Genomic DNA, 23,369 nt, shown 5'->3' on the forward strand with positions numbered 1-23,369 from the left:
AGCAGGCTCCGCCAGCGCGCTCTCCCCCTCCCCGGTGTACATCTGTCCAGGAAGCCAGGGGAGGGGTAAGGAGGGGGGCTATGATGGAGGGAAAATAAAACCACCGAGAAACAAGCGGCAGAAGAGGGATCCAGGAGAGTGTGTGCGTGCGTGTGTTTGTGTGTGTGTGTGTGTGTGTGTAGGGGGGTGCTAGATGGTGGCATTGTGAAGGCGGGGTGGGGGGGCCGTTTCCCCCCCGGAGCCTAAGCCGCAGCCTCCTAAAGGGGCGAGAGCCTCAACCCCCGGGTGTAAAAGACACTCTAAGAATGTAAACAACCGGAGAAAAGAGTGCGCTCTTAGGGGCCGCGGGCTCCTCTCCGGCCCCCTCCTTCCCTCGGGGAGAGACCCCCGAGAGCTAGAGAGCGCGGGGGCCCGGCCAGTTCGATTTGGGCACCGCGCGCCGGGAGCTTCCAACTTTCCCCTTGCGCCCCCACCCGAGCGCTCCCCAAGTGGATGGCACGAAGCCCCCCGGGAGGGCGCGCCTCGGAGGCGGAGGGGGCCTAAGCCGGCGGGGTGGCCTCAGAGGTCAGACCCGTTGAACCCCGAAGTAGGAATTGAGGGCGGGGAGTGGAGGGGAGAGGAGGGGAGAGCCGGGACAGGGCCCGGGACGCCCGGCTCTGGGGCCGGGAGCAACTTCTCGTGGTGTCCCTCCGGGGAGGCAAGCGCCCTTCGGGCAGCCGGGGACCAACGCTGGGAAGGCTCGCAGTGCCCCAAGAGTGCCTTTTGCGGGAGCGAAGTCTGGGTGCAGGCTGACCTCTCTCTCCTCCCCTCCCCCCCTCCCTCCTTCCCTCCTGCTCCTTCTCTTCCCCCTCCTCCCTCTCCTTCCTCCTCCTCCTCCTCCTCCCCCTCCCCTTTCTTTCCTTTCCTCCGACTGCTTTCGCCATACCCTGTGACGAGAGGGAGGAAGATGTAAGTTGGCAACCTAAACAAATGTTGTCTCAAAGGTTCCTTGAGAGCGAGTTGGAAAGGGGTGGGGGGCAGGGGTGGGGGCGGGGTGGGGGGAGATCGGGCCAGAATGGAAGGACCCCGAGGAGTTCAGATAAGAAAGCCATTTCAGAGACCACCAATCCCTCCCCCCCCTCCCCAACCGTGTGCATCCGAAGGAATGGTGCCTTATAAAATTTAAAAGGGCAGCAGCCCATTAAGGCGATGGCCTGGCGCCGGGCTCCAGGAGCTTCGTTCGAGCTGCCTGCCTTTCACTGCCAAGAGCTTTTTAAGGGATTTTCTTGAGCAACAGTTTCTGTCCTGGCTGCAATCTGGGAACCTGGCCTTGTAAACTGCAGGGTTAAAGGATGCCGGCTCTTCCTCCTCCTCCTCCTCCTCCTCTGGGCGTGGGGAGTCACCCCGGGCTGGAAGGGAGTCCAGAGCAGCCTTCAGAGTTTATTTAAAAAAAAGTTAGTGTTTTAAGGTATAGATCCAATGTCCTGGAGCAGGGAGGAATTCTCAGTTAGTTTTACAGGTCGTGAATGAGAACTTTTGCTCCCCCTTGGAAAGTTCGAAACTTGCCCTAATCCATTCGAAGAAGTGGGGAAAGTTGGGAGGAAGGATCCAAACCTTAGAGCCTTATTAGCCTTTTCTGGATTCTAGGCTGCCTTTTTTTTTTTTTGGCTGGGGAGGAGAAAAGCATTTATTTAACTGATACAGAGAGTAAGATTCACAAGGGCTCCCCCTACCCCACCCCAACCCACTCCCGGGGCTTTTGATTGAGAGAAATTGACTGTGCCATCAATCTCTCCATAGTGAGGCCTGAATCAGGTTTATGAATGCCAGAAGACTTGCACTGACCTTTTTCTCTTTAACTTGAGGATGTTGAAACACCAGCATCAAACAAAAGACACATTGAAATCGAGGTCTGCAACGGAGCACGTGTGACTTTGAGGCTGCTGGAAGGCACTGGAAGATAGGCTTTGCTTCTGACTACTTTGGGCTTCCCCCCACCCCCCCACCCCCGCCCCCAAGGAAGGGCTTCAGCCTTTAACTCGGGAAGTCACAAGGCTTAGAGAAAGTGGTTGCAAGAGCAAATCTCAAAGTTAAGATTCCTGCAATTCAATTGGGCTCAGTGTTGGGAAGACTTCATTCTTTCTCCCCTCCTTTCCTTTTCTCTCTTTCTTCCTCTTCCTTCTTTACTATCTTTCTAATTTCTTTTTCTTTCTTCCCATCCTTCCTTTCTTCCTTCTTTCCTTCCTTTCTTCCTTTTCTCCCATCCTTTTCTTCCTTTCTTTTATCCTTCCTTCTTCCTCCTTCCCTCCTTTTCTTCCTCTCTCTTTCTTCCTTTCTCCCATCCTTCCTTTCTTTCCTTCTTTCCTTCTTTCTTTCTTTCTTTCTTTCTTTCTTTCTTTCTTTCTTTCTTTCTTTCTTTCTTTCTTTCTTTCTTTCTTTCTTTCTTTCTTTCTTTCCTTTTAAAGTGTCCAAACATTTTAAGATAGACTATTGCTGCTGGTGGATACACCTCATTTCAGTGAGAAAAATAATTAAGCAGAGCAAATTCATTCAGATTTAGGCAGAGCCCCTCAAAAGAGAAGTGGTAGTTTGTAAGTTTTTTTTTTTTAAATCAGAGTTTATGGTTTTATTTGTTGTGCCACATATTCCAAAGGGTTCTTCCAGGTGACAAAACCTGAATGCATTTTATTTTTTAAACCAAACACAGCCATGATCTCCAGTAACATCTCCTTCCCATGCCTGGCCCAGGAAAGAAACATTAGGGTGGAGAGATTATGCTCTGTTGACACTGCTGGTGACCCGTGGATCCTTTACTTATTTAGGATAATAACGGGGAAGAAAATCAACACAATTCACAGTTGAGAAGAACTGAAAACTTCAATTTTTCTCCCCAAGGTGGCAGGGAAAAGAATGGAAATTTGAGACACATTATTCTCCCCTCCTATCATGCATGAGATGAATATGCCATTGTAAATCCTAAATCCTTAAGCCTTGGTGACCAGACTGAAAGACAGTGGACATGGCCCCATTTAACAACTTAGTAAAATGTCGGTTCCTGAAGCAACTCAGGGAGGCCACCCGATAAGTTTATCACAGGAAACTCCTTTTAAAAAAGTTCAACAAAAAACAAAACCCTTTTGAGAATTACAAAGATGGGCCTCCCAGAGAGGGACTGTGTCATCTATGTTTCCATTCATAACTTTTAAAAAAATTTTTGTGTAGTCCCTCCCCCTTCCTTCTATCCACTCCCCAGTCTTTATGAGGTTCTCAGGGTTGCAAAGCCACAGCAAAACCTGTGTGTGTTAATTACCACCATGATGCTGCGGCCTTGCCTACTAGGTTTGACCTCTTGGCAAGATGGGTTTGCTTCTGTGTACCTTCTGTTCCTGGTTACCCTTTGTCTGCCAGGGGAAGCCACTGGGAATCTGCCCTTTTCAGCTAGGGGGAAGGGGAAAGACTTAGCATTGGAGTAGTGCTTAATTATCACCATTGACCTATTGTGCATAGGATCCAGAATCTAGTACTCTCCCTCTAGGGGATATCAAAAGGTCTGGGCTCTTCCCTCAGGGGATTTACCATTGAATTGGAGAAGAGAACTTTCATAAGGCTTACAAAATTTTTACAATCCTTTAAGAGAGTTAAGAACCAGGAATTTAGAGCTAGAACAGATCTTGGAGGTGGTAGCTTGCCTAGACTCCTCATTTTACAGGTGAGAAAACTGAGACAGAGAGATTTGCCCAAGTCAATTTAGTAAGTGTAGAGAAGCTAGCATTTGAACCCAGATTAGTCGTTGTTGTTGAGTTGTGTCTGACTCTTTATGTCCCCATTTGGGGTTTTCTTGGGAGAAATACACTATTTCCTTCTCTAGCTCGTTTTTATAGGTGAGGAAATCAAGATGAATAGGGTTGTGATTTGCCCAGGGTTACCTAGCTAGAGTCTGAGGCAGGATTTGAATTCAGGTCTTCATGACTCCAGATCCACCCAGCTGCCCAGGTTGTCTTACTTTCAAATCCATTACTTTTCCCATTATAATCTACTACTGCCCCCAGTGTCAGATGTCAACACATGCCACAGGCTACGGGAAGATGAGATTGAGGCAGGAATCTTGGACTAGGAATCAGGAAACCTAGATCTTAAGGGGTAGGGCCAGTCATTTAACACAGTGAATCTTTTTCTTATCTGTTAAATGAGGCTAATACCACAAAGATTTCACGAGAATCAACTGAAATAATGTTTGCCAATGTTTCACAAGTAGGAAAAGCTATCTTTTTTGGAGTATAGGAGTAGGTCTTTAGGACTGGTCCGTAGCTCAGATGAGTAGCTCAAGAGAAGAGGTTTTTCCAGCTGGCTGCTATGATAAACATGTCCAGAGAGTGTCCCTACGGTGTGAAGGATGTGTAAGGGATCTGGAAGGCCTTCCCCACCCCGACACACCAACATGATACCAAAGGGTCTGCAAGTCACTTCATCTAGCTAGACTAGTTTGAGTCTGCTCCTTGGCAGGAAAGACTGGAGTTTAAAGGTTGGTCTTGTGTCGTGTGTCATGCCCCCCACCCCCACCCCAGCCAGTAGTCAGAGGAAACAGAGTGATGCCACTGATCCATTGTGGAAGCTCCCTTGCCCCCATTTAGGAGGAATTGGACTGTTTCTTACTGCCATAGAGGACCTGTCCCCTCTCTTTGCACTTAAGGTCTTACTTAGGGGATGGTAGCTGGCCTTGGCTCCACTGACTTTCCATAGGACTTTATGATTTCATCTGTGGTTTTAGAAGAGAGGGAGGGAATGCTTTCTCACCCAGCGCTCCCTAGGAGCACAAGAAGGCTAAAATCATCCTTATCCTCAAGGAGTTTAAGAAGGATATTTCTGTGTGTGTATGTCTCTCTCTCTCTCTCTCTCTCTCTCTCTCTCTCTCTCTCCATATATATGTATATATATATATATATATATATATATACAATTCACATCAATATAATATATGCACATTCATATATATATATACTTAATGTATACACATTTAAATCCATATACACATGTATAGATGCATTTACATGTCCATTTTCTTATTGTTTTTCAATTGTGTCTGACTCTTTGTGACTCCATTTGGGGTTTCTTGACAAAGATACTATAATGATTTTTGCCATTTCCTTCTCCAGTTCATTTTCTAGATGAGGAAACTGAGGCAAACAGGGTGAAGTGACTTGTATAGGGTCACACAGCTAGTAAGTATCTGAGACTGGATTTGAGCTCAGAAAGATGAGCCTTCCAGACTCCAGCCTGGCATTCTATATATGCATACATACATACGTATATGTGTTTTATATATATGTAGGAAGTTAAATATATAAAACAACATGAAATATGGTAGTGAGGCAATAGGATGTAATCAAGATAAGACCAGATTTGAGATCTGAGGGCTTGGATTTCAATACCAGCTCTAGAGTTTATTAGCTATGTGTTGTTAAAATGGGGCACTTCCATATTAACTCTCTACTACTCCAGGTTACCACCTTCTCTACAACTTAGGTTAAATGATTTTGTTAGAGGGGAAGATTTGAAACCAGGTCTTTCTGATGTAAAGGCTGACTCTCACTAGTTGTGCAACTATGGACAAATTGCTTTGTGTCAGTGGACCTCGGTTTTCTCATCTGTAAAATGAGGGTGTTGGACTAAATGGTCTCTAAGGAATCTGCTAACTCTAAATCTGACAATCCCATATAAGGGGCAAATGAAGGGTATAGTGTGTGGTTGATGATATTAATGAAGTTGAAGAGGGAGAGGCCCTAGAGGCCAGTGTGGTCAGGGGAGGATGATAGGATCATGAGAGAGGCTTTGGAGAGTAGCTCGGACTTAGCTAAACATCCTGTAGCATGAGGAAGGTTAGGAGAGGAAGGAGGAAAGCAGGGGGCTCGAAGGCTAAGTACCTCTCATGGGTCTCTGGTGGGGGGCATCATATTTTAATGGAACTGAGCTAGCTCTCTCATGGTAGGATTTCAGAGCCCTTCTGTACTACTCAGCTGTGGTCCCCGGCAGCTGCCCATCCTCTTGGTTCTAATAGTCTGCCGAGTTGTCTTGCACTCTAATAAAACTCCCAATTGTGCTTTTCAATTCTTGGGAGCATGAATCTGTGCAAGGGAGTTCTTGTAGTGGTGGGGAAAGAAACAGATATGTTTGTAGCCTATCTCTGGTCCCCTCAGAGAAGAGAAGAAAGTCCATGGAGCCAGACTGGTTGCCACAGTTCAGAAGGGTGCTATAGTGACTCAGTGACTTCTCCTGCTCTCTCATAGCAAACCATCCAAGGGGACAAGAAACTGATCTAAGAAGCCCCCCCCCCCCCCGTTTATTGACATACCTTGTGAAAAACACAGCCCTTTGGGTTCTGGCATTCTCAGGCCCCCTATTGGGTGGGATTCCTCAGAGATCACCCAACTTATTACCTTTTCATTTTATGTTTGAGAAAACTGAGGCCTAATAGGAATCTGTAAGAATATGATGGGATCAGGGTGGGGAGGGGGCAGCCGTACTCAGTTTTTAAATCAGGAAGGACCATTGCTGCTATAACTTGGGAATGTGATTGGACCTGAGGGAAGATCGAGGTTATCTGGGATAATTAGATTTCTTAGATTTCACTACTCCCGAGCTAGTCTGGTGGCCTAACCCTTTTATTCTTTGCCTGGATTTGTAACCATTAAGAGAACTCTGGTGGGTAGGGAAGCCCACCTTCCCTCAGTGGGGATTCAACTCTTGAAGGTAAGGAAGGGTGGGGGAGAGGCTAGAGTCCAGCCAGAATCTAGACCTTTTATTCTGAGCCAGGGGATCCAAAGGTTTGGGGGGTGCCACGACAACATATCTGCATTGCTTGGCCATTTTTCAAAGAGCTTGATGGCTGACTTTCAGGATGTTGTTCCCATATTACTTAGGTAATATGGAACGACCTGCTAAAGGTTGGACTTCTGTTGTTATAGGGCCAAGGATCCTTTTTCGGATCAGTGGGCATATAAGGTGGGGATGTTGGGCAGCCCGGGTGAGCAAGTTTTGGGGGCTGGTTCTATCCTGTTGGGATGCAAAGAGCTGCTCAATTTGATCCTTCTTCATTCGAAGTTGTTTTTACCATGTCATTGCCTCCCTGGCTGCAAGTTTCTGACTTAGTGCTCAACTGTGAGATTGGGGAGATTTTTGCCCTCCTCTAAGGAAAAACCCCAGTTTGGGGTGCCACTGAAGGAGGGGCAGTGTTCGTCCTAAATGTCCTCCAGGAGCCTTGTCTTGAACCCTCTTTCTTAAGGGCCAGTAGCCTTCCTGGGAAAGCCCAGGGTCTGGTGTGGGCAGAGCTGGGAAGTGAAGGGATCTAGATTCCTGGAAATTAGCATGAGAATAGAGGCCCAGACAAGAAGCCTCTTGTGTCTGACTCTGGGTCCTTGGGGTAATGATGTGCCGATCTTACCCTAGCCGGCCTTTCCTGCCTGGGCAGCTATGTGTCTCTGCTTCAGTGGGTAGGGCATCCCAGCTGGGCGGGTCTGGGTTGACTCCAGCTGTCACTGGGAGCCACGAGTACATTAATTGGAGGATCCTTACCTAGGGCAGCCGGCGTGATTTTTTTCCCTCCCTCTATACTTCAGGCCCCAGTTTCATTGCCTTTTGTGTTTTGAGAAGGCTTGTAACATGAGCAGCCTCTATTTCTCCAAGAGGCTTTTGTTTGACCGATTAAAACATTAATTGTGGAAAGACTTGACGAGCACTACTTGGTCCAGACTAGTTCTTAGGAGGCAGGAGGCCACCATCACCTAATGCTTGGCTCACCCCCATCAGGTGAGCCTGATAGTTAAGGGGTTACCAGAATCAGTTTCTAACTATTCAGAGGTGTTTATTTATTAGAATCCCAGCACTACAAAATAAGCAAAGACTGGCTTCAGTTGGCCACTTAGTGGCAAAACAATATAAATAGCTGCTTGTCCCTTGGCTCTTGTTCATTTACTTTCCAAAAAATGTAGTTCTTTCAGGGCATTTCTCCATCTCTCTCTTTTTTTTAAATGATAATATATATATACATATATATATATATATATGTATATATATATATGTTAGGTTTTTGCAAGGTAAATGAGGTTAAGTGGCTTGCCCAAGGCCACACAGCTAGGTAATTATTAATTGTCTGAGACCGAATTTTAACTCCTGACTCCAAGGCCAGTGCTTTATCCACTACGCCACCTAGCCGCCCCTAAATGATAATATATTAGAGATGGAAGAGATTTTAGAGAATATTACTGTAACTCCTTCAGTTTACAGATGGTTATGGAGTTCTTGATTGGTGAATCAGTTTACCTAAAGTATCTAGAGGAGCCATAGTGGATGGAGAGCTGATATCACAGGAAGAAAGACCCGCCTCTTGCATGGATAGGCTGGGTGACCCTGGACATGTTGTACAGCCTCTCTGAAAATCAATTTACTCATCTCTATGATGAGAAATTTGTACTTCATGGCCTCTATGATACCTTCCTGCTCTAAATCTAAGATCTTATTTTCAGAGAGTTAGATTCCAAGCCTGAAACCCCTTCCCCTCCACTATTACTGTTCTGAAACCCCTTCCCATCTACTATTACTGTTCTCTCCAGGACAATACAACAAGAAAGACCACAGCAGAAACCCATCCCATTTGTCTTTGACTACTGAAGGAAAGAATGAAATAAACAAGGAAAATTGTATTAAATCTCTGATTTTCAATGCCAAGGAAGGCTTCCTGACTTAGAAATGACGGCTCAAAGGGTGAACTTTTTAGTAGTGGATCTGGAATCTTGTCTGTGTGAGAAGCTTGCCCTCTTCCAAGAACAAAGACCACTGGAATCATTGCAGAATTCCTATGTGACATTACATTCTCAATGGGGGGGGTGCAGCTTAAAATTATTGCAATAAGGGATTATGTTGCAAATTTTTAGGAAGGTGAAAAAAACTCATAATTGAGATGCAAAGTTTTTGTTTTGTTTTGTTGGGGGGGAGATTTCTTTTTTGACAGACCTCTCCAGAATTGGTGAATTTGACCATGCCCTGCCCTCTTAATTCTTCCCACACAGAATTCTAGAAGTTAAACTTCTTTTTTTTCTTCTTTTTGCAAGAATTGTTTGTCTTTTCTCTTCTTCCAATCAAAACCTCTGTGAGTCTGATTTTTGCCCTTTTTTCTTTTTATGACATGTAAATTTCTTCTGGTTTTAATTTCAGCAAATTCTTGTTAACTAATAAACTGGATGCCACTCCATGTATTTAGGCTTCTCTTGTTATGAAGAGAAGATTCCTTGAAGTACTAGTTGTGTTCATCAAGAAATCCTTTAAATTAGATATGGAAACAAACTCTTACCCTGATGGGCTAACAAAGGGGATGCTTATATCATTAGGTCATCGATTCAGACTTGGAAGGGTCCATCTAATTTTTTTAAGCAAATTTTTATAGTTGAAGAACCTGAAATCAAGAGAGGAGAAAGACTTGTCTAGGGTCACACAACTAATAAGTGATTGTAACAGATTTCCATTTCAGGTCTCTAGAGTCACCACACTTTATTCTGTTGTTGCTGTTGTCCAGTCTTGTCTAACTCTTTGTGACCCCACTTGAGATTTTCTTGGCAGTGATACTAGAGAGGTTTGCTATTTCCTTCTCCAACTTATTTTACAGATGAAGAAACTGAGGCAAACAGGGCTGTGTTGCCAGGGTTACCCAGCTAGCAAGTATCTGAGACTGGATTTGAACTCAGCTCTCCAGAATTGGTACTCTATCCACTTTGCTATCCAGATGCCCTATTTCGTTTTGTACCAGGCTCCAGATGTTACCTTAGAGATATCTGCTTTAAGGTGCTGCCCCTAACGTTTTATGATTCTATTAAAAAAAGAGAGAGATTTTTTAAAAGTTAAATTCAGGACTTGTTTTATATCAGACATTTAATTGTAATGATAATGCCAGGCTGGGAAGGCTAAAAGTACAGTTCTGGTGACAGACTGAGTCTGCTCTCTAAGAACTGGGCTAGTTTTTTTTTTTTTTTTTTTTAGGATTTTGCAAGGCAAATGGGGTTAAGTGGCTTGCCCAAGGCCACACAGCTAGGTAATTATTAAGTGTCTGAGGCCGGATTTGAACCCAGGTACTCCTGACTCCAGGGCAGGTGCTTTATCCACTGTGCCACCTAGCCACCCCCGAACTAGGCTAGTTTTGTAGGAGGTTCCTCACCCTTTGTACAGGTGAGGAAATGGAAGCTGAGATAGGTCCAGATCTGCCTATGGTCTCATACAACCTTGTAGTGGGAAAGTGTTGAATAGAACTTCATTTTCCCAACTCTTTCTTTCCATTCCTCTTTGTACAATCCCCAGGGGCGGGGAAAACAGCAAAACTAACCAATATAATGAAAAAGTCTGACATCCTCTGCCTTTTAAAGCTCCTCATGACCTGTCCCTTCCAATATTTCCAATCTTTATTCCCTTTTATGGACTATACAATCCAGTGATTCCATCCACTTTGCCTTCTCTCTAATGTGACGGCCTGACACCATTCACCTTGCTCTCCCTTCAGTGTGGCAGCCTGGTGCTCCATAAGGACTCCTTACCTTTTAATTGACTGTTGTCCTTCACTGGCATGTTCTCCCTGCTTGACCCCATGTCCTGCCTTCCCTGACCTCCTTTAAGACTAAATTCAACCTCCACCTTCTGCAAGAGGTCTTTCCCAATGACTATGCATTAGAATATATGCTCTTTGAAGCCAGGGACTGTTTGTTTTTCTCTTTATCCTTAATTCTTGGTACAATATGGGATTTGATAAATATTTATTGATTTGCTGACATTCTATGCAATGTTCATGATTTTGGGGGAGGGGAGAGGGACATATTGGGAAATGAAGGTGATATGAAAATGGGAATATCTCAGTTATGAAAAGCGAATGAGAAAACATGGACACTGATATTCAAATCTTGAAGCTTGATATTAACGCCAGTTATTATTCCTAGGAGTTTTTAATAATAAATATAAACTATATGAACATTTTTTAAAAAGCAAGATAACTTGTTAATATCATCCACATAGAGTTGGAAGAAAGCTCTGTTCAACTTCCTTCTTTTACAAATGAGGAACCTGAGACTGAGAGAGGTTCGTGGTGCCTCTCCCAAGGCCACATAGGAATAGTAAGTGGCAGAGCCAGGATTCTTTTTTGTTGTTCTCTGAAGCCGGTAGTCTTCAGACTTCCTGATAGCTAAAAAGACAGGAAACTGACTGACAGATTGTGGAGGGTCTTTCAGGATGAACTGACAGTGACATTGTCCCTTTTGCCCTAAGTGGTGGAAGAATCCTGGGTTAGGCTGGGAGTGCTATTTGAGAAACTTTATAAGCAGCTTCCCCAGAGTAGCTGACATTCCAACCCACCTATCCACACTGGCTTCCCCTAAATGGTAGGCATGGCAAGAATGTGGCCAGGGAGGCAGAAGAGGTATGCATCCTTCAAGTCTTAGCCACAGGAGTTCCCTCAGAAACCTAAGGCTTAGAATCCTCCTCCAACAACGGAAGGAATAACCAGTTTCAAATCACCAGACAATCTATTGGCATAAAGATGTGCATCCCCCTGGGAGAGATTCTCAGCTATAGTGTAAAGTTTTTGTACTAAAAATCAGAAGACTTAGGGCAGGGGGGCCTCTGCCACTGATTTGATGTGGCATTTTTGTGAAAATCTCTTGAGTTCCTTGGGTCCCAGTTTCTTCATCTCTGCAATGAGGAAGAGCAGTCTAGATGAAATTTTTGAGCTGTGTGATTTCCCCTAGTGACTTAAATGTCCCTTAGTGTTTTCTTAGACTAGTAGAATTGAGAACTAGAAGAGATTTAGGAACCATCACTAGACAGAAATGAAAACTGAGGCTCAGAGAGGTGGTCACTTGCCCAGAGAAACATTTGATATATTGGAAAGAACATTCAGCTTGGAGCTGGAGAGTCCCAGATTCAAATCCTCCCTCAGATAGTAGTTAGCTGTGTAATTATGACTTAGTGTCTTTTCAACTTTTAAAATTCTTTATATTTTGGTCTGTATCTGAATTCTCTGTGTAGGAAATTCCTGGAATAAAAGCTTCTTTGCTGCAACTTTTTTCTGTCATAGATCCCCTTTTTCAATCTGGTTAAAACTATGGGCCCCTCTCAAAATAGTGGTTTCTTAGATGCATTAAATAAAATACATAGATTTATTTTTTATGTGCCAAATGTGATGAATTTCTTTTACTCTAATGTAAAATCAAAGCTTCTATAGAAATAAATTTGATCATAAGATCATGAAAAATTTCAAAAGAAACAAATTAAAGTGAAATCTATTTACAAAAATATTAACACAGAAGGGTTAAGAACTCCTGCTACCTGAGGATACTGAGAGGTTAAGTGAATTTTTTTTTGCAAGGTAAATGGGGTTAAGTGGTTTGCCCAAGGCCACACAGGGTTAAGTGAATTTTGAAGGGTTATATAACTAGTTTGTGGAAGACTTGAACCCACGGCTTCCAGATTCCAAGACTGCCTCTCTTTGTCATTGTTTTTGTTTTTGCTTGAGGTCATATAGTCAGAATTGGACCCTGTCTTCAAGTTTCAATTCCAATGCTTTTTCCACTTCTGGGGCACAATGTGTATGGTAGAGTGGTATGTTATAATGGAAAGAAGCCAGGATTAGGAGTGAGTGAGAGGACTAGCCAACACCACAGCTTAGTGTCTGTGTGACCTTGGGTAAGTCACAAACTCTCTGGTCTCACTTTATTTGTCTGTAGAATGAAGGGGTTAAAAAAAACACAAGACTTCTAATATCTCTCCCTTCTTTAAATTTATGGTCTTTTTCCTAACAGGGAGACCTTAATGAATATTCCCATGGTTGTGGGGATGAAGAGAAGGAAATTTGACTGAGAGTAAAAATTTTCTCCCTACCAAAACTTCTTGAAGGGTCTAACTTCATTCAGTCTCAGGGGCTTATAGACCTGTGTTTATTTGCATGATATTTTTCTTTTTTTTTTCTTTTTTGGTAATATGACCACAAATTCGTTTGTGGCTAGGTATACAAGCCATTTGAAAGGCATACTTAGCAGGAGGTTGAATCTTACATCCGGATTCAGGAGACTGGACTTAAATTGTAGGTACTTATAGAAATGGAGAACTGGAAGGGTCCTGAAAGGTCATCTTACTCAACCTTGCTCTTTGATGAAGAAACAAAGCAATGGGACCATCTTTTACCAAACCACCAAAGTAGTCAGACTTTGGAGTTTCTGGCTCTTGTGTTCAGGAAGGATGAACCCTGGATTTTTAAATTCTCTTGATTTGAATGTTCACTTATATCATTTAAAATAAGCTTTTGGTGGTCACTTATGACATGGATGACATTTTGCCCTAACTCTCTGCTGACAATGTTATCAATTTCCCAGGACAATTATTAGTTATTCTTTTTTACCAGTTAACAGGCTTTACACCTCCCCCTTCTTTCTTAACTGGGTTTGGGTTTGGTGTGGCCAACCATAGTTCATCTCTTGAAGTTATTTTCTGCCTCCTATCATAACAGAGGCCTAAATTCCTCTCATTTTCCTCTTGATAAAGGGGAACAAACATGGATAATATGATTTCTAGTTTGGTGCCTTTGCAATATTGCTGCAATTAGATTAGGAAATGATTAAGCATCGCTTGGTCTGCAGTATTGTACATGGGCATTTTCTTTTAACGGAGCTTGTGTGTGTGTGTGTGTGTGTGTGTGTGTGTGTGTGTGTGTGTGTGTTTTCATTCTTGTATGTGTATGTATGTGTGCATATACATTCTACTCCCCTTAGGCTATTCCTGGCTTTGGATTTCCCCTTTCCTTTGTGTTGTTAACTTGAATATAAGGACTTGATATGCTAACCTTCATTGAGCAGATGCTGCAATAATCAGAAAAGCTCACATTCAAATAAATGTTGCCAAAATGTTTTTCTTTAGTTTAGTAATTGATTTGCATATCATCATTCCCATTTTAGAGATGACAAAAGTGAGTCTCAGGGAGGGGAAGGAACTTGTCCATGGTCGTCTAGGAAGAAAATAAGCTAGTTCTTCTGATGTGTGCTCTCTCACTCTTTTTGTCTCTTTTCTCTCTTTCTCTCTCCTCTTTTTTCTCTCTTCTCTCATGCTTTTCTCTCTGACTTTCTCCTCATTCTCTTTTCTTTCTCTCTTCTGTCTCTTGGTCTATGTGTCTCTAGCTTGTCCTTTAAACTAGCTCACAAGTAAACTTCAAGAGTTGAGGGATTTCAGAGGCCGTCTCCAACCAGTACAACAAGAATCCTTTCTTTGACAAGTGATCATCCAACTTTTTCTTGAAGACCTTCATCATCATCATCATCATCATCACATTTATGTAGCAATAGCACTTTATGTGTATCATCTCAGTTGAACCTCACCACAACCTTGTGAAGTAGGAGTTATTATTCTTATTTGACAGATGAGGAAACTGATTCTGTGCTTTGCCCAGAGTCACACAGTTAGAAAATGTCTAAGGCAGATCTGAACTCAGATTCAAGTCCAGAACTCCTCCATACTTTATCACCAACTGCCATTGAGGGTGCCCACCCCACTTCCAGAGGCATGCCCCCTTCTGGAATACAGTACAGCCAATTGATTCCCCAACTTGGGAGTCAGAAGATCCAGAATCAGATTTGACTTCTGATAGCTTCCTACGTTTGTGATCCAGAGCAGGTTCCTTTGTTTTCCTTTGGCCTCAGTTTTCCCTCTGTAACAAGAGAGTTGCCTCAACTTTTAACCTGTGATTCCAAAATCATTGTTGCGAAGTTTTTCCTGCTATCAGGTCTAGGCTTGCCCTTTGAGGCTGCTCCCTGTTCTGCCCTTTGGGGGGAAAGCAGTACAAATTGACCCTTCTTCAATAACCCTCTTCAGTACCTGACTATGACTCTTAATGCCCACTTTCTTAGCACCATATCCTTTTAGGATCATTAGCTTGTTTTTCTTAGTTCCTGATTCAGTCATATTAGTCCCCCTTCACCCCTAGTAACCCTAGCAGAGAAGAAAACATTTGACATGTGATATGTTTACAAAACTTAATTCTTAAAAAACAAAGTCTAGACAAAAGCAAAGAACTGTTTCCAGTTCCCCAGATCCCATACTCCAAGGAATAACACATATTACACAGAATTAAAAGAGTTAAGTAGGTCCTTGGTGACTATAAAAGGGTGTCATTCTAGCAATTAAGATAATATAAGGAGATTGTGTTTTAAATAGCTGGTTCAAATGTGCCTTCAAGAGAACTAGGCTGAAATCTTGGGCAGCTTTTGTCAAAGGAAGGGAGCCTTTGAAGAAGGAAGGAAGGGACTTGACTGACAGCAGCTCAGGATCTAGGGAGAGGGCTCCGGATAGGTGGAGTCCCCTTCCCCCTGTACCTTTGCAGCCAGTGAATTCTCCACTCTGATCTGGTTCCAGCGTTGTCAAGGGGAAGGTCCTTTTTGTCACTGGACAGGAACCATCATCTACTGGCGGTGGAAAATCTAAAATGAGGATGATGAAGGAAATGTGAAACCTTCCTTTGACTTATAATGATAGCCAACATTTACATATGTTATCTCATTTGGTAAGCTCAAAAACCTTGGTGTAAGTAAGTGGTGGGCACTTTTACATTGAGGGGTAAGTAGAGAGCAGGAGCATGGTGGAAGAGTAGTTTCAGACCGTAGGTACTTAGAATCAGAAAGGACTTTAGGGACCATCAAGTCCAACTCACCCCCATTTTTCAGATGGGAAAAGTGAGACCCAGAGGAATCAAGTGATTTTTCAAAGGAGTGAATTCTTTTAAATCAAGAACTCTTTCAATTGAATCCCATTGCTTTCCTAATGATTGATAGATGTAGGACCTCAGACAAACCACTGCCATTTTCTCCTAGGAATGGAATTAGAAGGTTGGACTCACTGACCTCCTCAAGTTGTCATTGCCTTTATCATCTAAGTGACTTGCTGAAACCCTCCAAGGAGTCAGAGTTAGAGTCAGGAAAAGAGTTTGAGGCTTCTGACTCTCAAGTCAGGTACATTTTCTGATGCATCACAATGAAAGCTCCTGTTTTCTTCTATTTATGTTTTAGTTTAGTTTAGGTGTTTTTTTTAAATTCAAAATATAGTCCCCACAAACCTTCTAGAAGTAAACTTGCCAGGTTGTAAGACTAGTTTCAAAGGCCCCACTTTGGGTATTACTCTGTCATTTTCTTTTAGAGGAGAAAACTTAAGGTGTAGTTCATTAGAGGAAAGGATAGACAGGGAAAGTTTGGTCTTGCTAGCACTAAACCTTGTCTTCAGTGGAGGAACAGAGCTTTGGGCAGGCAGGGATTCCAGAGAAACAGAAGGATATGAACGCCCCTCCCCTAAAGGGGTTCTCAAACAAATTGGGGAGAAAGTATAGGCCTTTAAAGTCAAGGCATTTTAGGTGATCCTTTTACAGATGGAGAAACTGAGGCCCCGAGAAATTGAATGACTAACCTTTTCACACAGCAAAACAGTGGCAGATCCAGGATAAGGGTGTGGCTGCCCTTGACTCCTACTTCCCCTTCTTGAAAAGGCAAAGGAACTTCTACAAAGTGGGAATGGACATGAAATAAAAGTATGTCCAGTGTCTGACACAAAGGGGAAGGTACTTTATAAATATTTGTTGTTTGGCTGATTGTTGAGACTGAAGGTAAAGACATAGAGCCAGTGAAGCCCTTAGAAATCATCTAATACTATTTTTACAGGTGGGTAAACTGAGGCCCAAAGGGGCAAAATGATCCCTCCAAGACATTTGCTCTGCTAGTCTGGTCTTTAAGAACTCAGGATCATCTCCACATAAACTGGAAAGCTTTAGTGAAAGGTTTGCCACACAACTAGCCTCTGATTCTATGATTTATCTTGAAATAAAAACCAATGCCAACCAGTCTCCTGTAACAGAGCTGTTTCAGAAGCTCAGCCCTGCCCAACACTAAAGTCCCCGAACTAGATAAAACATTGTTTGTTTTCTGTGGCCTTCAGGATTCCTGATCCAAGAGCCCCAGTTTAGTGGGTGAGGGGTCTTGGCTTCCTTCTGTCCTTGTCCTCAGGCAGCTGGGCTTCTGGGTACAGCAGGGACGCCCACTCTGGCACTTCTCTCCTGGAAGCAGAGGCGGGTTTGGGCACTTGCTTTCTGAGCCCTGTCTGCCTGCTGGCTAGGGAGACAGTTCCCTTGATTTCCTGGTTTGCCCAGCAAAGGCTCACGCACTTTGCCCACTTGCAGGGTGCCCTGTTGGCTCCCTTTGTTTTTTTTTTCAAAGTGTGGGTGTGGAGAGCCTGAGGCACAGTTGGACAAGAGGCTGCTGAGGTACAGAAAGCCAGCCTGGTCTACCCACCATGCTTTCAAAAACTCACTCTCTCTCTCTCTCTCTCTCTCTCTCTCTCTCTCTCTCTCTCTCTCTCTCTCTCCTTTCTTCTCATTCTGATTACAAGGACATCCAACCTTTGCTTCTAGTGTACCATCAAGTCCTTGGCTCTATTTTCAAGCTGATGTTGGTTGGAGAGTTTTACTCTCCAGAACCCATTCCCTTTTTTGACCCATTCTCCCATCTGCACCCCTGCGAGCCACTATTAAGTGGGCAGGGCAGTTTTAAGATCTCTGTTTTATGAATCCAGAGGAAAACTCTGAAAGGGAGTTAAAGAAACTTGCTGCAGGTTCCGCCTTGAGTTAGTGGAAGAGTCAGGAAAATATCAATGCTACAGCTTCTTCTGGGGCTCAAGGTTTGACCCAGGCTCCCTTGCATAGGTTGTCATTTAAAAACACCCATTATTACCCACTGACTCACACTAGACATAACCATAGCTAGGATGGAGATAGAGTGATTTAGAAGGAGCTGGTTACTGTTTAACAAAAATCTCAAAATCTGATGCAGATGGTCAACCTGTTGTGGAAAGAATGTCAATTTAATCTGCAAGAGTCCTGAGTTCAGATCTCAGCTCTGTGTGATCATGGGGATAATTATTTAATCTCCCATTTGCCCAACTGTAAAATGGAGAGTGGTTGGTTTGTGTCCTTCATCAAAGAAGACCAAAATGACATAATTATGTTTGAGACAAATGATAGTGTGTCTGACTGTGGCTGATCAGACCAATATGAGGTCGGGATGCTCTTCATCACGTCCAGGTGAACACTTGGGATGGGTATACTAAACTTATGGGTGTCACATTTCATTTGAGCTATTTCAATTCTGCCCTCCTTGTAGAGTGTGACCCCTCACTGATGAGGGCATGCTATGCTGGGTGGTCCTGTGTCAGTATCTCCCAAACTGTACAATCAATTCTAAAATGGAGATAATAATATTTGGGCTGCCCACCTCACACATATCAAAAACAAAGCACTTTTTAAACATATCCTGAGTACTGTTTTGAGACAAAGTGAACATATAAACAAAACAGAAAGTCTGATAATCTTCCTCCTCTCCCTGATTGTATTTTCTAAATTAACTAGCTTGTGTTAAAGTACTGGAGGATGATAGAAGCAGAAGGGATCTCAGAAATTATCTAATTAAACCCCCTTATTTTGCAGATAAAAAAGGAGATTCAGAGATCTACCTTAAGTCACACAGCTAGCTAGAATTCCAAGGTCTCACTTTTAATTCCATTCTGGGTTTCTGGTTGGTGTACCATTCCATGCATCAAAGGTGGAAAGAGAAGTGAAGTTGCCTTCATAAAGCTCTTTGAATTTTAAAGCCCCATGTCAAGTCCTCTTTTCTTTATTGTTGCTATCCAGAATATTTTCTTTCCTTATATTGCCAGTTGAAGTCAATGATCCAGATGTTTAGGGCTAACGAAAACCACGGAGTGTGTCTTTTCTTCTTGTTTTGGGCAGAACCAGAACAGCTGAACATTAATAATACCCTTGGGAGAGAAGCATTTTGCTCCTCCTGGATGGCAGACTGGTCAGTTCTCTATCTCTCTCTCTCACCCTCACCTAATATCTAACATCATGTTGAAATGCCTGTTCCTAGAATGGATGTAGTTTATCCTGACTGGCTTTCTGGGCTCAGGAGTCCAGAGTCCCTTTTGTGAACATCTCTGCCTTCCTCCAACTACAGCAGAGCAGAGCAAAACTGGGTTGGGAGCAGATGTGCCCTCTAAATGGGAACCTTTTAATTGCACTGATTAATGAGGTTTCTTGGCTCAACTACAGCTCCTAAGGTTCATTGCCTGGATTAGAAAATAACCAAAAAGCCACATGACCCAACAAACTGAATACCAACTGAAAGGGGAACACATGGACTAGGATTTGGTACCCCCCTTTAGCCATCGTGAATAACCTCCCCTCTTTAGCCATCATGAATTACTTACTCCCCTCCAAAAAAGAAAGAAAGAGGAAAAAACCTCAGATACTTCTATTTCTGCTCTAAAGGAAGATTAAAATATGCAGAATAGCTTTGCTGGGAGGAGCCTAGATTTTAATGTTTTGTTTTCAATATAAGCAGGCTGTTGGGGGATGGGGGTAGGGAAGGGGCACAATATTTGGAGGGCTATCACTATTTTATAATATTATATACCTTGTATTTCTATAATGCCTTTTCTCTTCAGTGCATTTTCATGTCCATTATCTTCTTTGATCCTTATAGCATCCCTGGGATGTAGGCTAGAGAGGCATTCTTTCTGGAGAGGCTGTCTTTGACTTTTGACGAATTGCTCCCATGAATGATGATAATCCCTGCACTGGTCAGTCGGTCAAGAAATATTTCTTTAGAGATTTCTATGGGCCAGCTGCTCTATAAAGCACTGAGGTTGCAAAGAAAAGCAAAAGGCAAAACCTGCCTTCAAGGATCATACAGTCTAATGGGAGAGGCAAGATGTAACTAACTAGGTACATGCAAACCAAGGGGGTGAGGGTTGTGTGCAAGATCAGTAGTCATAGGAGCTGAACCAGTAGGAAAAGCCTTTTATTAAAATAGACTAGAAAACCAAGAGGTGGGGGTGAGGTTGCAAGAGCATTCTAGGAAAAAGAGACTGATTTCTCAAGGAGCTAAGCCAACAGGGGGAAGTAGGATATAGGACTGGCACTCTTAAGAATGACTGGGGCAAGGGGCAGCTAGGTGGCGCAGTGGATAAAGCACCAGCCCTGGAGTCAGGAGTACCTGAGTTCAAATCCGAACCAGACACAATAATTACCTAGCTGTGTGGCCTTGGGCAAGCTATTTAACCCCATTGCCTTGCCAAAACCTAAAAAAAAAAAAAAAAAATGACTGGGGCAAGTGAGGGTTTTTTAAGGATGGGAAGATGCAGCATCGAAATAAATTATGGGTCATCCGTGGGTACTCATTCTGTGTGATGCTTTCCATGAATTTCCCATTCAGGAAGACCTTCTTCCAGTTCTTGTCATTAGAGTTTCTACTATTATATTACTTAGATGCTCAGTCTGAGCATCTATCTCTTTTGGTCAACACAACTGACCTATCTCCCTTTTTGACCTGATGTTGTCTTCTTAGTCATTTCTTCTTGATGTAATTTATTTACGATCCCTGTAAGTCTTTCCACGGTCTTTTGGGTCATTGCAAATGCAATTTTTTGGTTACTGGGTGTTCTGTGGTTCATAGTCATGGAGAAAGACTGGGATAATACTCTACTACTCCTAAATGCACGATAAATCTCATCTACATGATTTCCCCTTCAATAATGCATAATTCCAACTCATTGTGCTTTATCAAACGAGGCAATCTTTTAAAAATATTTTGCAAACCTTAAAGCATTATAGAAATGCTAGCTATTGTTACTATTATTACCCATCTTGTGTGACTCTCATCCAAGAATTTGGTACATTTATGTATACAACAAGAAGTTTGTAATATTCTGGAGGCCTTCCTTAATTTCTCTTGAACAATTACAGAATTACAGTTGGGGTACACAGTTATCCATTATCCATCCTTCTTGGTTCATGACAAGTCCATCTCTTTTTTTGTTATACTTTCCTTAGATGATGTTCTTTTAATTTTTTTCTCCTTCACAATCCCTTCTTTGTGCTGTGTTAGTCTGCAGTTCTTTGGAGATTGTCTTCATCTGTGCATCTGCATCACATACCACTTGAAGGAAATTGAGATGAAAAAGGGTGGGATCTTCCTTTCAAGGAGAAGTTCAGGATGATTTTTAAAAATGAAATTTTTCAAAGGCCCATTATCTTTCTCTTATATAATTCTGAACCTCCTACTCAATTTTCTCTATTCTTTTTCAGTGCCTATCCATCAGCATGTATATGTGAATGTCCACATTTACACACATAGTATGTTGTTCAGTCATTTTCATGACCCCCTTTGGAGTTTTCTTGTTAAAGATACTGGAATAGTTTGCCATTTCCTTCTTCAGTGTGTCCCCACTTTCCCAATAAGGAACCTAGGCAAATGGAGGTTAATTGACTTACCCAGGATCGCACAGCTAGTAAGTGTCTGAGGCTGGATTTGAACATAGGTCTTCCTAATTTCAGAAGTAGTACTTTATCCTCTCTGCCCCAAATACACAAATACATATCTAGCTATCTCATCATATCTCTATCTATACATACACACGCCATATACATAAACATATAAAAATAAACACCATATACACATAAACATACCTAAGCATGTGTTTACACACATTCATACATCTATCCCATAGCATATTTATATACTATGTAAATCATAATTGTTATTTGTCCTTCATTCTTGAAGAAGACCATGACAATTGATACCATGACATGCATATAAACTAAATTTGAATGAGGGGGGTTTTGTGCAAAGTCACCAGCCTCACTTTCTCCTCTGGAACTGAGTCCAATGGCCAGATATGGATCAGGATGACTGGAAATGGCTCTGCAATGGAAGACCTTGGCCTTTCATCTTTAACAAATCTCAGTGACTATATTATAGTGTGTGTGTGTGTGTGTGTGTGTGTGTGTGTGTGTGTGTGTGTGTGTGTGTCGCATACTGAGTATAGTTACCATATATAGGACATAGACAGCAGATAGCATATGGTGTGCTGGTGACTTAGCAAAGCACTCCCTCACTTAAATTCAATTCACTTGCTCATGATGACATCACCTCCCTGATGCCATGGTCTTCTTCAAGAATGAAGAATAAGCAACAACGATACGTAGTATATTTGCTATTCATAGTAAGCATAGTATATTTATTCTATACAGAGTACTATATACAATATATAGGAACTTTATATAATATATAGCAACATAATTATGCATGCATATAAGCACAGGTGGGCCAGCTTTATCATCTAGACTATAGGTAGCTTCCATTTCTTGTTTTTGTCTGTTTTGATCCTTAGACCAAGTTCTCTTAAATGATTCTGTTTCTCATTTGGTAAGATTCATTCATTGTCATTTACAAATAGCATTGGGAAGAGAATCTCCCCAAGTAGACTTTGTGCTGAATTTTCTTCCCATGAACAATCCATGACTTTTGGTGGGCATCCATCTCTTACTTTCAACTTTGCTTGACAGTCAGGATTGCACAGAGGATGGTCATTCATGATCTGTTAGACATTTCAAAAATTCTGGGATATTTTTGACTTAGGAAAAAGAAAGACAGTATTAGAGGAGGACCTTTAAGGTGATATTTTACTCTACTGAATCAGATACTGAACAAAAAAGTGTTATTGCCATCTTTTGTTTTTATATTACCTTTATTTCTGAAGCTGTCCCTCCTCCCTCCCCTTCCCAAGAAGCCCTGTGTTGTAACAAAGAATAAGAACCCAGTGCTTTTTGCAAGCAAAAACAAAAAATAAAAAACAAAAAAAAATGCCATGAGAACTGGTATTTTTGACATTTTTCCATCAGTCATGTGATGGCAAAGATGTCATATGCTGTGGAACATCACTTGTGAAAGCCTATTTGTTCCCTTCTAATACCCTCATCAAGGATGCCCTTGATGCATGTGTAGATTATTCTCATAAAAATTTTATAAATATAGGAAAGTAGGCATATGGGTCGATAGTGATTGATGTTCCCTGGGTTGCCTTTTTTTAAAGTTTAAAGTCTGAGGGTTTTTCCAGCCTTTTGTTATCTTTTCCTTCTTTGGTTACTTTGAAATTCATTCCCTTGGTGCTTTAAAAATTATATCTCCAGAATGTATTTGTGTGTGTGTGTGTGTGTGTGTGTGTGTGTGCGCACTTCGTTCAGCTATGTTTCTCATTTTTTGTTTTCTTCCGTATCTTTTACATTTAACTCAATATGAAAGGATATTGGTATTAAAAGGTAGGCTTTTGCACCAGGGAATAGCCTAATATCATTGAAAACAATGTACAATTTTCCAATTGCCACCTATTGAATTTTTGTTCTAGCTCATTATCTGTCTGCAGTGTGTGTCCAGCATATGATGAAGTAGGTTGCCCATTCAACTTATTGTCATAATATTATCATATTGTCATAATATAGG

General features: G+C 42.3%; 1 protein-coding gene across 9 annotated transcripts in view; it reads left to right on the forward strand.

The window, feature by feature from the left end:
• Positions 1–23,369, forward strand: part of ZMIZ1 (zinc finger MIZ-type containing 1) — a 436,554-nt gene that overhangs the window by 4,842 nt on the left and 408,343 nt on the right. The window contains exon 1 of one of the 9 annotated variants that reach the window (XM_074232938.1): positions 4,911–9,726. The exons of the other annotated variants lie outside the window; for them this stretch is intronic. The gene's annotated coding sequence lies outside the window, so the exon portion shown is untranslated. Of the gene's footprint in view, positions 1–4,910; positions 9,727–23,369 lie in introns of those variants that run through there. 9 annotated transcript variants of the gene reach the window in all.

The sequence above is a fragment of the Macrotis lagotis genome, chromosome 4 (assembly GCF_037893015.1).
Source record: "Macrotis lagotis isolate mMagLag1 chromosome 4, bilby.v1.9.chrom.fasta, whole genome shotgun sequence".
NCBI classification, from domain to species: domain Eukaryota; kingdom Metazoa; phylum Chordata; class Mammalia; order Peramelemorphia; family Peramelidae; genus Macrotis; species Macrotis lagotis.